The sequence below is a fragment of the Glandiceps talaboti genome, chromosome 21 (assembly GCF_964340395.1).
Source record: "Glandiceps talaboti chromosome 21, keGlaTala1.1, whole genome shotgun sequence".
NCBI lineage: Eukaryota > Metazoa > Hemichordata > Enteropneusta > Spengelidae > Glandiceps > Glandiceps talaboti.
Genome location: NC_135569.1, coordinates 9,494,040 through 9,510,828, shown reverse-complemented (window position 1 = coordinate 9,510,828; position 16,789 = coordinate 9,494,040).

The following is a 16,789-nucleotide window of genomic DNA, read 5'->3' as shown; positions in this document are numbered from 1 at the left end:
CAACTGACGTCAATGTCCTATTCTGACGCAAATTTGCACAACACCAAACACGGCAGTTACAACAAACTTCTTTATTTTGACGGATTATCGATCAGTTATGGTGACTGCATTTTGTGTAAAACATATAGTTTAGTTGCTTAAAGTGTTTATTTGTCTCCCAAGTTCTGAAAGTAAAAAAGCCCCTGAAAATAATACAATTGAATTGCGAATTTCTTTGTTGCATAAAGAAACTCCAATTCGATACAAGGGGCCACTTTAGATATGCTTTTCAATTCGAATCTAAATAACTCGACATTCATAGTTCAAAATGGCCGCCAAATCGTATGCAAACTCTTATGGAATGTAAGATATTGTCATTGTCCACGTATACAAATTAGTAAGGAGATTGTCATGTTTCAAATCAAGTGACAAGATTTCAAGAGATTTTTCTTCATAGATGGTAGATTTTCATGAAAAGTTAGCTGGGCGATAAAAATCGTAAATATAACCTATTCTTCTATATTTCCACAAGAAAATCGTCATCTGAAATAGGTATAGCAGGTACATGTATGATAACCCTATGCATAGTATACAGCTAGTGAATTACATGTATCCTTAAAAGCTTGATTCGTGTGGTAGTGCAGAACCATATCTTATACCCCTTTCCACAGACACTTTTCTACACCGATGCTATAAGAGGCGAGATCCATGAGGCTACTATAGTGAAGATAAGATAACTTTCTATTTGAAAAAAATTGTTGACTTTTACAATACATACGTAATATTTTGTGAAATCTTCATTGTAAAACTGAACAGAAATCTTTCTGACTGGTAGTAAGATAATCAAGAATATACTCAAAATATCATTTGCATAGACATTTTACATATACTAAGTATATATATGTATATATATATATATATATATATATATATATATATATATATATATATATATATATATACATATATGTATATATATGTGTGTGTGTATGTATGTATGTATGTATGTATGTATGTATGTATGTATGTATGTATGTATGTATGTATGTATGTATGTATGTATGTATGTATGTATGTATGTATGTATGTGTACATCAATGATCCGATATCTAGTAACGAGTGGTGCTCTGTGACCCGGCTACTTGAATGTTGGTTCTAGTTTATAGCTTTATCTGCAGTCCAGATTCGAAGGTAACGCCCTCTCGTGATGACATGCCTTCAAGGACCACAATAGTAAAATTCGTGTAATCAATTATCAGATGTAGCTCATGACATACGCACCCAAAGTGGAATGCATATATATATATGTTTCGTCCATTTTTTCAGAACGCAATTTCCCATAAATATAATTGTCACATACCTAGCTACCCTGGCATAACTCTGAGAAGGAATATTTCCCCTTATGCTATTAAACTATCAAACTTTAAGACAGTGCTCGGGTGTACGTAATTACAACAGATTGAACTACTCGTACGCAAACTGGAGAGTCCAGGAAATCTTCGATTGAAGTACATAAAAGACTATTATATCTAACAAAGCTAGACAAATGATTCCAATGGAATGGCAAGTTCAAGTACGCCTTATCTATATGTAGTACGTGCACGAGACTACATTATCAACATCATTACCTGTCTGGAGGTCACTACGACCTCCTTTGGGACCTAATGCGCATCTACAGCAGTAACTAACAAAACAAAGATGTTAGAGTACACACTATATAATCTAGTAAAAGTATAACACATATAATTTTGTCCAGTACACTAGCACCATTGATATCAGTTTTTTTCGTACAAGATTTTAGCGCATTCGTCAAACTCTGAATAGATATAAAAGATACATGCATATTTTCTAGTTTCTCTCATTTCTCCACTCTCTCCCCTCTTCATTCCGTTCTCCTCTCGCCCCCACCCACTCTCTCTCTCTCTGCTAACTCACTTACTCTCTCTCTCTCTCTCTCTCTCCCCCTCTCTCTCTCTCTCTCTCTCTCTCTCTCTCTCTCTCTCTCTCTCTCTCTCTCTCTCTCTCTCTCTCTCTCTCTCTCTCTCTCTCCTAATTCCTCTATTTTGTCCTTAGTTCCCCATCAATTCTATAGTATCAACATCAAAAGCCATGTAACGGAACAAATTTAGTATATCAATATTTTGTAGGGGAGGATTAACATTAAGTGGAAGACCCTATGTAGACCAGACAGGTGGGCTGACAAACGGAGACTCTATGCTTCTTACAAAACAATTTAAGATGTTCGACTAGTTAAAGATGACTCATCCTATGCACTTAAAATAGTTTCCATGGACACGGCTAGAGGATGACCTAGCGTCTCATTCTTTTGGCGCCTTTGGAAAAAAAACACAAGTCTGCTATAGGAAAAATTGCCTCGGTGTAATCTGTCTGCAGGTAGTGTTTCACATTAACCGTATCAACGAACCCTGGGGAGTCTGTCGGCACCTAAAAGACGCAGAAATGCTTAGTGCGACAAAATGCATGGCATTAAGATATCAACTTCTAACAGGTTACCGACACGGAATGTAGAATGGATATGAAAAGAAGGGGTCTTAAGAAAACGTGGAAGGATCTGTGTTCAGTCTCCGATTCTGTAATCGGCAGTTCGTTTCAAATAAACCCCTGTTCAATTTCTGTAATCATGATCAGCATTGTAAAGTGAGTTCAGAGGCTTACATTGCGACTAAACTAAAGGTTCATTGACTTGTGGGAAACTGTTCAAGACGTACATGTCTATATTTATTAAGCTTACACGATAAAAAGCATTGCCCTCTTCTCTCTAGCTAATGATAATGGGTAGTTTCATAAATTGTACATGTTAACACTATGTGTTGTGAATACCTAGCGGTATTCAGTGCCGAATATATATGTTGTTTACGAATGTATACATTTTGGGAATCAAGAAATGCAGTGAGAAGAACGTTTCATTACTAGGAGCGTAAAAGTAAAGGGGCTAGTGTAAAAACTGATGTCAAAGGGGCACAGTCTGTAACTTTATTATGATTTTTGGTACTTCAGCTTACAAGTCTAGTGGTTCACATGTCATTCTAAATGCTAAAATACATTGAAACCCAGTGACTAGGGTTAGGTTTCTCATCAGAAATACAGATGTTACGCTTATAAAGATGATATTGTGAAATAATCAGAAAATTCTGAAAAAGGCAATATTGGTGTATTGCTTCTTTTCTCCGTGTAACAAGAAATAATCAAAATGTTGGATATTATATATAACGTCATAGTAAGTTATGCACTTGGCGAAGAACAGCTATATTGCAATCGATGCCCAACGAACTACATCACTGTATGTATCATAGTTAGGAATTATTACTGATGTCTGTTCAAATGGAAATGTACAGAAAGATAAAAGTACAAACCCAAATGAGTGGTATTGTTGAAGTTAAAGCTGCAACCGTAGACCATTTTGAAACTGTTTTGTTAGTTATAATGACGTACTCATAATATACCCCTTGATTCCTGAACAGTATTGAATAACCTATAAGTAAATGTATTTGTGTAGCTGTACACATACCATTGTACAAAAATCCAATCAAGTTGATTTTTGAGTCCGCACCCAAAAACCAGCGCTCCAAAATGCTATCACGATATCAACCTGTTGATGTACTACCAATGGATACAATTGACTCCTCTCCTAATTAACATGTACAGTGTCTAATTACCGGTATATTAACAAATTTCAGTGAATGAGCTGTTGGTTGTCTGATCGTAAAAATATACTTAGTTACAGCTACTGCGGTTTAATGGCGAATGTGGTATATTATACCTCTTCCCTACCCCACACATTTGTCTTTATTTATGACAGCATAGCAGAATGGACATTTCAACTTTATAGTACTGTTAGTGTACGGTTGTGTTATGGGGGAATTCCCATGAAATGTATTACTTGCTATATATAAGTATGTATGTATGTATGTATGTATGTATGTATGTATGTATGTATGTATGTATGTATGTATGTATGTATGTATGTATGTATGTATGTATGTATGTATGTATGTATGTATGTATGTATGTATGTATGTATGTATGCCTGCCTGCCTGCCTGCCTGCCTGCCTGCCTGCCTGCATGCATGCATGCATGCATGCATGCATGCATGCATGTATGTATGTATGTATGTATGTATGTATGTATGTATGTATGTATGTATGTATGTATGTATGTATGTATGTATGTATGTATGTGTGTCTATGTATGTGTGTCTATGTATGTGTATCTATGTTTGTGTGTCTATGTGTGTGTGTTTGAATGAGCGTATGAGCATTACCTACACATCCTGGTGGCATATGTATGTTTTTCCCGATACATTTCCTATGGCAAGCCGTTGTATTATGTTTACTATATTTTACGAGAGAGAAATTTAGAACGCTGAATAATTAAATCATTGCGTGATCAGCGTCCATAGTAGACGTCGCCATTCGTTTCTAATTTACCGTTCCAAAGTAAGTATATTTTAATTACTGTCCTATAAACACCTGATCTATTTGGGGTTTTATGTTGTTACACTATTTTTGCTAATAAAAATGCAACATTTCTAAAACCTTAGATAAAAAGTATTGTTTTGCAGTACTGCGCTTATAAAGTGTAAGTTTTTGAAAGAAATTACCAGAACTTGAAGATTATGATGTTGACTTTATCAGAAGGTTTTTATTATACATGCATTTGCATAACTCGGTAACATGTTACTTTTATTTATTCATCTACCCAGGACAACAACAGCTATACACAAATTAATGTGGCCATATGGATGAGGATTTGATATTTATTTTGGATTTGTAATTACTAAAATAACTTTATCCTGGCTTTCTACTTGAAAAATCAATGTGAAACAACATATGTCAAGTCCTTGTTTGTAACTCAATAAAGTGCAAAAGATTAATAAATATGTAAAATCTTTGTTGCTGTACGTACAATAACAATGTACAATAAAACACTTTTCATGCATGTTTAGTTTTTTACAATGTATTGAGTTACAAACACAGACCTTGTCAATGTTGTTTCACATTGATTTTGCAAGTAGGAAGCCAGGAAAAAATTGTTTTATAAATTAAAAATCAAAAATAAATACCCAATCCTCATCCATATGGCCACATCAATGTCATCAAACATTGACTATATAAGCTTACAAGTACAAATGAATGCTTGTGTTGGTAGGAAGTACACCATATGTGTGAAGAAGCAATGTATGTATTAGTAGTATGAGCAGGATAACGTTTATGTTAGCATAATACAAATATGGAAGGTGCGAGAATTTTATCGAATTCACATTCACTCACGTCAGTTCTTACATCATTACATTGCCTTGTTATGCAGAGCAAGGAAATAAAAAAAGAAACATTATCTCTGGAAATTTCAAGGAGATTTAAGTGGAAGGCATAAATAATCAGGGATTTTATTAAAATTGCTCACAGGAGACGTGTGTATCGACGAAGACACCATATTAGATATTGCTTGGAGAAAAAAGAGTGGGACAAAATGTTCTAAGCACGTTCTCACCATCTGTCATTTTGTAAATGAGAATCGTGTTGGACAAGTTGGAGACGCGATGCCGCGCCAACCGGTGTAGGTTCCTCTACTTCTTTTTCAGATTTCACAGACACACTGATAAAAAAAAATTATCAAATCATTATGACCTAGACGACAAAAAACAGCTGTGAGCTTGAAAAGTATGATTGTCTCCACAATGTGATCTGCAGTATAAAGCTTATTGTCTTGGGTATATTGATTTTTCCCATAAATACTAAATGCCTTCTCGACCTTAATGCATACTTTACGTCATCAAGCTTGCAAATATATACGCGGGATTTTCCTCTAAATTGATTGGAAATGAATATTTCAGTTCGATGAATTTTGGCGCCAAAGTTTCGAAGTTTCCCGCCAAAATGTATCGACTGAGAATGAATTCGGTATTTTGACAGTGACAATTATTTATATCACGTGACAACCGATTGCATTGAAAAAGACAACATATTTAACATACATACTTGAACGTGTGGTTGCATTAATATCCTCACCAGGAAGTAATTTTTTTCTTCTTTTTTTTGGTGAATGTGTCTTGAAAATATAAATGCTTGAACGCAATGAATCAATTAACATCATTTTCCAACCTCTGTCTAAAAATAGATTGTAATTTTCAAAAAGACTTGGAGAAGATAAAAAAATGTGACTTGACTTTAGCGGGAATAGCTGGCACATGTACATGTACACTGTCTGAGCGTGATTGCCATGGATACGAATACTATTCATAAAACTACTCAACTTGACCTGAAAATAGTCATCACATTTTTTTTCCAAAATATATCAGTTGTCTTGAAAATCAAACAAGTATACTCAAACTCTTAAGTAACGTCAACGACACCACAGTTAAAAATTTGTCAGAAATACGATAGCTAATATAACAGTAAGAGGTAGACATTTCAACTCTGAAAATAATTTGGATAACAATCTCACAAGTCAAATTCAATGAAAAAATTGATTCAGACTTTATAGGTGTGTGTCTTTTTTTTTCTCCTACGAAGAACTGCATCATTTTACAACCAATGTAGGTTGCCTGTTTTACCGCCAAAAGGGATTTCCTAGTCAGGAAATACATGATTCTCTCCCACTTTAGGTGTCCAATCAGTATATTAACTGACGACAAAACTGATTGGATTATCCAGGCAAATTTCGAAGTTAAGACCTAAAGTTGGTGTAATACAGATTTTGAAGTCAGGGTCATGAAAGGAAACAGCTCACCATACTACACAAAAGTGTAATATAGTAATTGCTCGTATTTTCTATTTTGGGGATTGTTGCCATTCAATTTCATTCAAACACATACTATAATCAAACGATATTACACACACACGCTTGTATATTAAGTATACATACATACATACATACATACATACATACATACATACATACATACATACATACATACATACATACATACATACATACATGCATGCATGCATGCATGCATGCATGCACGCACGCACGCACGCACGCACGCACACACGCACGCACGCACACACACACATACATACATACATACATAAACTCTGTATATGTAAAATGTCTATGCTGGAGTAAACAGTGCTCAGTACAAATGTATGTTGAGCGGTATAAATAACACAGTATCAAGCAAGAAACACACGCTACTGTGTATCTTGCTTGATACTGTGTTTATAAATATATATATATATATATATATATATATATACATATATATATATATATATATATATATATATATATATATATATATATATATATATATATATATATATATATATATATATATATATATATATATCGTTCATATAAACATACAAGAGATGGCCCAGTAATCATACTAATAAGCAAATGAATAAATATATTGGCCTGGTCAAAGAACAAAGTCTGTGCATTATATTTCTCTTTAAGGCCTAAATTGTTACCAAGTTTATCACGCCGACCTTACACTTTTTTTTACGTATTTAAGAAAAAAAACCGATAAAATCGCGAGAATTGTGACGTCTCGCAAGAAATAGTGGATGCGAAAACTGGCATCAACTTAAAAAGACAATATGTTTTTCCAATCTGTAATGGATGTGCATCTGATGAGAAGAAACCAATAACACAGAGACCATATGGAAAACAACGGAAAACATAACTACCTGAGCTAGACACTCACATATGAAAAAACATTTTTTTTTAAAAATTAAAAATCTACCAACCCCACCTATTCTAAAATTGAGCGTTATCGGAACCACTATTTTTTTTATTAGGCCTAACACTGATTTCCTAGATGATGTTTTATAATGCAATTCGAACGACTCAAACAAGTGATATAATGTCAAACAATAGCTAAATATTAAAACCCCCAAACATACATGTATTTGAATTGTAGAACTCTTTATCGTATATCAAGTAGGTAGATTTTTTTGATTTTTAAAAATATGTTTACCATATGTGAGTGTCTAGTTCAGGTAGTTATATTTTCTCTATCGTATGTCGTGCGGAAACTAGAATTGATAACCCTGACGTTGTTGCTAAGGGTTACACTGTCTCGCGACTGAGTAGTTTTCCGCTGGCATTTTCGTTTTTATATTCAGGTCACTTTCAAGATTGATGCCCCTAACCAACACGTTTGAGGAATTTTAATAGTTATGCTTCATGTTTAGTCATTGTCTGTTTGGGAATGAAGACAAATCTCTGGTTGTGCACATGCGCGTTTGCTTATGCTTGAACAGTACGAGTTATCACGCACTATATGTCAAGGTGGACCTGAACTTGGGGGTCAAGAAACTCTAAGATTAGGGTCGTCTGTCAAGAAATCTTCCGATTTCTTCTCATCTCAAGCCTTTTTAGAAATTGGCTTCAAGAGGTTTCCATAATTACTCATGACTCACCGTAGACAAAATGAGAACACATGTACCTCTATTACTAGTATGCAGTCTATCTGATATTTTATGTCATTCTGAGACATTGAATATTATTAGCCCTCGGCGAACACAATCTAGAGGGGACTATATAGGAAATACTCATGCCTGTCCGTCCGTTTGTGTGTGTGTGTGTGTGTGTGTGTGTGTGTGTGTGTGTGTACGTGTGTGTTTATGTGTGTGTTTATGTATATATATATATATATATATATATATATATATATATATATATACATGTATAAATATATATATAAATATTGACCGAATATATATATATATATATATATATATATATATATATATATATATATATATATATATATATATATATATATATATATATATACTGGCGTGTCTGTCTGTGTTTCCTGAGTAAATAAATGCGCGAACGGATGATTGATTGATTGATTGATTGATTGATTGATTGATTGATTGATTGATTGATTGATTGACTGAAGCGTTGGATAAAATGATGAACGACCAAATGCAATAGTGTTTCACATCGTCTTTTGAAAAAACAATTGTCATTTTAACAATGAACCACTAAATGGTAACATTCATGAGTATGTGTACATCTATAAACAAATCTACGAACCAACGCTTTAAATGAATAAATAAAATGATGGAGCAAGTAATGGCAGGCGTTACAAACATACATTATATATCCAAAAGAATTACGTACAGTCAAAAGAGAAAGAAAGCAGAACTATTAAACACAGAGTGACTTATAACTTCAAGTCTTTGGTCAATATTAACAATAATTTTATAGGCAGCCTTGCAATCATTGCCACTAATGACAAAGAGTAGATCTACACAGACAAATCGGCGGAAAGACAATTATAGAACAGTAGTAGGCTTTGTATCAAACTTTTCTATCTATGGCGCGCCGAAGATGACAAATGATGTGTGCTATTATTTATGTATGGCGATGAAGTCTCGGCAGACTACAAATTGGAGACATTTCTCTTCATGTCTTGTAGCACTCAAAGGGTTAATAGATAATCCGTCAAAAAAATGTTATCGTGGCGTTCTAGACGCATGTTGAATGCAACAAAAGACACACTGTGCTTACCTAGGTTTCCAAACAGTCTAGTCATTAAAATGTACTTTCCCGCCAAAATTCACTGAACGACAAATTCTGGAATTTTGAATATTTTGGAAATTGTTGACAAGTTTTAAGATTCTTTCAGTTCGGAACCATAGAAATAATTTCTGTCTTGTTTAATTACTAGCAGTGACCTCATTTTGTCGAATGCACATTAATACGCATATCGAAAATTTTGCTCGACGAAAAACTGTCAACATCAAGAGTACGTCCATGAGCTATGCTTAAACTCCAGACAACGTCTATGCTGAAACTAGATATTCGGATTGACTGTATCATACAGCACTGATTTTCAAAGCCATGTGATTGTCGGTGTAAGATAATTTGTGATTGAGAGAGAGGGGGAGAGGGTCGAGGGAGGGTCGAGGGAGGGACATACATACATACATACATACATACATACATACATACATACATACATACATATACATACATACATACATACATACATACATACATACATACATACATACATACATACATACGTACATACGTACATACGTACATACATACATACATACATACGTACATACGTACATACGTACATATGTACATACATACATACATACATACATACATACATACATACATACATACATACATACATACATACATACATACATACATACATACATATACATACATACATACATACATACATACATACATACATACATACATACATTTTCTCACTGATGCTTTGCCAATTCGAAACGATTAGCTGATTTCTGTAACACTACATTCACAGTTGTTATTTGTCACTGCGAGAGCACTTCATTAAAACTCCAAAGCCAACATGAACTTTAGAAAAACAAACATTTTAGTTGTTTTTGGTGGCATTGAAGGAGTTTGTTTGTTTTTCGTTGATTGGTGGCTTTCTATGATGGTTCAATTATAGTTGGTAAGTACTGCAACACACTAAACGAACAATTGCAATTCAATCCCCTAATAATTGGAACTGTAGAATCGTAGCGCGCGAAAATTAAAAAGCAATAATTTACACTGTGTGTGAGACCACATTCTTCGACACGCCGCTTTATCAATGTCGCCAACTTACGACAGCGAGTCAAGGACATATTTAATTGCAACTGTCCACCTGTCGTCGTCAAAAATCGAATCTCCTAGATACATGTAAAATTGAATGCCAGCAGTAAGTCTCATGAAGTCTATCTCTGTACTCTAGCGACAACCGATCTGACTAGACTTCTAAGTGGAATGGCGGCATAATTTCAGATGTCTGTCACAAATACTGACACACAAGTTCAGGTAACGGGTCGATGCGCGCGCATATGTTTACATGTTTTTCTATTTTACTGAACTAGATTGCGAATTTGACATATCTTTTTCCAGATTTTGACGATATTTAGGCGCCAATTTGCTGTGTGAGCCTCCTGGGCACAGCTAGGACTGTACGTCAAGAATTATTTTTGACGACTGTCTGACATGAATCTGCTCAGGCTCTAATTTGTGAAAGAGACAGAAATAACAGAGGGGAGGGGGGCAGAGAGGGACAGAAGAAGAGAGAAAAAAATGAGGGACATAGAGACAAAACAGAATGGGAGAGAGGGGTATACGTAGACAGACAGACAGACAGACAGACAGACAGACAGACAGACAGACAGACAGGGGAGGGAGACAGACAGACAAACAAACAGACAGACAGACAGACAGACAGACAGACAGACAGACAGACAGACAGACAGACAGACAGACAGACAGACAGACAGAAACGCACAGAGGGACAAGAGTGTAAACGAAAAGCGTGGCCCCGGGAAAGAGATAAAACGAGAGAGGGAACTGCAAAGAAGTAGCAAGGGGCGAAGAGAGAGGTGAATTCAATACGCGAAAGAGAAATGTATATCGAGTGAAGAGAAAATATGGAGAAGGGGAAACCGACAGGAAATATAAATTACCACTAATTTCAATGTACGTATATACCTTGCATATTCACTATTCACTAGGCACATTTCTAGTAGTCATCAAAATTCACAACTGTATATGTTATTACTCTTGTTGAAGATTATTTTGCCTCATTTGTATGGCAGCTTCAAAGCAAGACGAAAATTGAAGATACATAACTACATCAATGGATTGGCCAGGGACCTCCTCGCTTACATGCCAATAGCTACATTTTAAATAACATTTCCACTTGCAGGGGTCTGTGTGATGTCATATGCATGTAAATCAAAGGGAGATTTCATTCGGAAATATCAGAAAATTTAATCTTTAAAATAAACATGTTCAAATATATTTTTCTTTCAATTTAAAAATGAAAGCCACGGAAAAACGACCTACAATTTGCGGACGGGGTATAATATCAACTCAACAATCAATGATGAATGAGGTCGGAGATTTACTGGAAGTCAGACGCGGAAATCTGTCGGAGAGACTATAGAACGATTTATACTTCTCCCGCTGTCACCAGCGTCATTATTCATGTATGTTTTGATAACTGATATCATTTGTTGCAAGTGTAATGACGCTATGCACGCAGCAGGTGATTTTAACGACTACCAGTATTAACTATGTAGCGCCCTCTATTGACTAGAGTAGACGGTTATGATATACACCAAATTGATGTTTTCATACGTATGTTGTATATTTTTAAAGCTGAGATGTGGTTTGCATTCTGTAAGCTTGCAGTACTTAATAATATTGTATCCCATAAAGGAAACATGGTACATAAGCGTACGCGTCGTGTAGATTGTGTAAAAGGTAAGGAACTTACTTGGCACCTGTTGCAGGACGGAACATGTTCCCGCCGAGAAGGTTGAAAGAAAATCCGTCTTCCAATATAACACGTGCTAACTTCAAGTTAACCTGAAAAAAAATGGGACAAACGTTATTTATTAGTTAATTACAAAAAAAATTAAATCGTATTTATATGCAAATGTAATATTTCCACTGGTACATGTCGCGTCGCCAGGTACTGAAAGGGTAGTAAAGCCTCGTTGAACATGGACCATTGCGGACACCTGATACCTATCTAAATCATTAATCAGGTGCCCAAGATTCTGAGAAATCAAAAATGTCCTTCAACGGGTTATTACTAATTTCTGATGTCGTTTTCACACTGCGTGTAATTTGAACCAATATCTCCTCCGAGTATTTTGAATTATTAAGTCAGCCAGCCTATCTATTTCACGTTTCAAGGAAACTTCCGTGACCACCTTCAGCTCTTTTCATAAAATATCATTCGTTTTAATTCGCAGCATCATCACACAAAGGACACACGCTACATAACATGAATGGGAGACAGAAGCAGAGACAGAAACAGACTCTACAGAGACAGAAATGGACACAAAGACACACATAATCAGAGTCAGAGACTGACAGACAGACAGACAGACAGACAGACAGACAGACAGACAGACAGACAGATAGATAGATAGATAGATAGAAAATTAGATAGATAGATAGACAGACAGACAGACAGACAGACAGAGAGATAGATAGATAGATAGATAGATAGATATATAGATAGATAGATAGATAGATAGATAGATAGATAGATAGATAGATAGATAGATAGATAGATAGATAGATAGATAGATAGATAGATAGATAGATAGATAGATAGAAAATGAGACACGGAGAGAAAGGCAGAGAGAGACAGAGAGGGAAACAGGGCAACATAAAGCGTGACAGGCAGAAATAGTCAGATGGAGATACACAAACAAAGAGGGACATACAGAGAGAAAGAAATACGCGGATACCGGATAGAGAATGTGAAAGACGGATAGATTTCTGACATGCATTTTGCTGTTGGTCAACGTTAATGTTACCTGAGAAACAATCAAAGGTAATATAATGTGGGCAGAAGTAGGGTACCTGTAATATAATGTGAATGTAATATAAACACTAACAACCAAGCATGTCATCTTAAACAAACCTGTCGGGAGTACGTGGTAAATTTTAATTATATTGTCGGGAAGTATAAAACAACACGGACAATACAATTTCCTGTTTCTGTAAAACCTGGATCTCATAACAAAAACATTTATAACGATGTGCCGGTTTTATTGGCGCTTTCGACACGAGAGAATTGACGAAAAGGAAGACAACACATTAATAATGAAAATGTCTTTATGTTTCGTGATATCTAAGTAAGATTTTGAAGGCTTTGAAAGCAATATGCATTGTTTAATAAATAACTTGTCGTTGGTAGCTCCGAGCAATGTCTGGCATTTAGTCGATTCTAATTCTGTGGATAACAACGACACTGCCTCCTCGAGCTCCAATCACGCGCTTGCCGAGTCGTGTCCAAGTTGCAGACTTGGCTGTCACACGTGCGCAGTCGTTCAAACTGCGCTGTACAAGATGAAAGTATACTTTGAATTTTTAGCTACCGAACGAAAGTTTCGCTTAGGATGTTCATCATCATCATCATCATCATCATCATCATCATCATCATCATCATCATCACCATCATCATCATCACCATCACCACCACCACCACCACCACCACCACCACCACCACCACCACCACCACCACCACCACCACCACCATCATCATCATCATCACCATCATCATCATAAGCAGCAGCAGCAGCAAACTTACGTTCGGATTTCTGCCAACTGACATCCTTGTGTCTGGGTGTTCACGTAGTTTTGTTGTTAAGAGGTAATGGATATATTTGTGCTACAATGTAGCTAGCTTGGACTACTGAATCATACCATAGGGCATTCAGGGTCCTAAACAAAAAACCCAAAAACACAACGCAATAAATAAAATATCTGTGCGCGTGCACCACTTTAGGATATTAATTGAAAAACACTTCTACAGACACGTGAACTTGAAGAGAATACTGCATCTCAAAGTGGAAGCCAGCTTTAGATTCCTTCAAGTCATCGCATTAATATTGACCAATCATTGAAACTCATGTACATAGATCTGTGAATGTATTTTCTACACAACGTCATGTTTTTCTTTATCTGTATAATGGCAGGAGTAAATTAGTATCAAATATATCCACATTATTAAGGACCGAAATAGAGAATTATTCAAAAGTTCTCTGTACTGTACTTTTCAATCGATCGATTTCACATTTCCCTGTTTCATTTTTTAAATCTTTATACTGGCAAGTATTTTATATCAATATCATATTGCTATCATATCATTGTAAAGTTTCCCATGTCTCGTTTTAATACTTCCGTAGTGTACTTTATGTCCGCCTGTGACAGAAAAGAGAAATGAATCAAGATTGGCAAACGTAACGTATGACAGCGCCCCCAATCCTCCTTTAGAGATTCATTTGTGTAACAATCTGCAACAACTAAAACCTGAAACAAAACGTTGTCTGACAGGACAAATATCCAAACACTGCAATTTTTCATCGTCTGACTCAACAACAATCTTACCTACAGTGCTACATTGTTTTGTCTGGCTGAATATTTTTGTTGGCCAGACTCTTCGTAGACTGTAAGGTACTAGTACTTTGAACGTTGTGTCGCTCCACCCTCAATGATGTGTGAGGGCGCCCCATCACGGCGCACTCGACTAGGCTGTTTGCGGCACAGGCACTTGTTTACCTTTCAGAATACAATAAGATATCGATAATATTGAGATAGTTGCCAAATAATATATGGAAGGGGTAAAATAACATGGATTTCTAGGATCGCGCAAGTCCACAACGCACCGCGAAGTGTTATCACCACGCGGACTTACGCGATCCTAGAAACCCGTGTTATTTTACCCTTTCATAAATTATTTGCCAAGTATCTCAATATTATCGATATCTTATTGTATTCAGGAATAAATCTCGGGACACAAGTGCCTGTGGTTTGTGGTGACGCGTCGACGCAATTTTCGATCAACCTCAGACCTCTAAAAAGAGTTTGGTCTGAGGATGAACAGACCTTCTCATAATCACAACTGGCGATTGTGCGCATGCTCACTATTTGAGTCAATTAAAGAGACTTAAAGTACGACTAACGATAGACGGTATAACAGTAAAATAAACAATAAGTTAACTATGACCCGTCCGTTTAGTCAGGTCAACACATTACGTTGATATACGTGTAGATAACAAGATGGTATCTCGACTAGAAAGACCTGCGGGTACCAAAGCAAGTGCTGCATTCCACGTTAAGTTCTATCCTACAGACGGCTAGGTTTTTGACGTCACAGACTAGAGAGTCCATCGGATGGTACGTTATTTATTTGAATTTGTTTAGGGGCAGAAAGATTTACTGATGGCGTTTTCGTCTAGGAATACAAGTGGTGACGAGTTCTGGTATTGACAGGAGGATTTGTGTTCTCAGGCTGTATTAATACGGGTATTTCGATATAAGTAGTTTACGTAGTAATCATATCAAAATGAAAATTTTGGAGAAAACAGTACGATTTTGTTAATACAAGGTGGATGTATTGGAAATTAACCATCTCTGACCAGAAGGTAAAAGTAACTTGATCTTAATATTACTTTATGGTTCAGGAAATGTGTGCATTTAAATGCTTTCAACCAGAGTCACACATGTCGGCAATGCGTGTCAAAGTTTACATAAGGTGTACAGTCGTAGCTGGTATTGTGTTGTGAACACACTCAAATGTTACCTTGGTAGTTCAGATATTCGGATTGACTGTATCATACAGCACTGATTTTCAAAGCCATGTGATTGTCGGTGTAAGATAATTTGTGATTGAGAGAGAGGGGGAGAGGGAGGGACAGATAGACATACCGTCATACATACATACATACATACATACATACATACATACATACATACATACATACATACATACATACATACATACATACATAAATACATACATAAATACATACATACATACAGACAGACAGACAGACAGACAGACAGACAGACAGACAGACAGAGAGGGCGGGAGAGACAGACAGAGACATATGAATGGAGACAGACAGACAGACAGACAGACAGAGAGGGTGGGAGAGACAGACAGACAGACAGACAGACAGACAGACAGACAGACAGACAGACAGACAGACAGACAGATCCGGAGAAATTTTGGCTTCTAGCGGCAACATCAAAAAGTCGATACTTAAAAAGGGAAAATCAAACGAAAGCAATGGAAACTCTGTCACATTATAAAGTTTCAAGACATACTGTCAAAACAATTATAAGGGAAACTTTGTTGGGAGTTTACTTTTGAAAAAAAAACAACATTGCTTTACGTGATCCTTAAAAACTTGAATCAGTAACGATTGCACTTCAATTGTTTGTCAATCACGACAATAATATCAAGCCAAACGATAAAATGTAGAAATATTAGCAAGATTTTTAGTTGAGCCTGACGACCATTTTGTT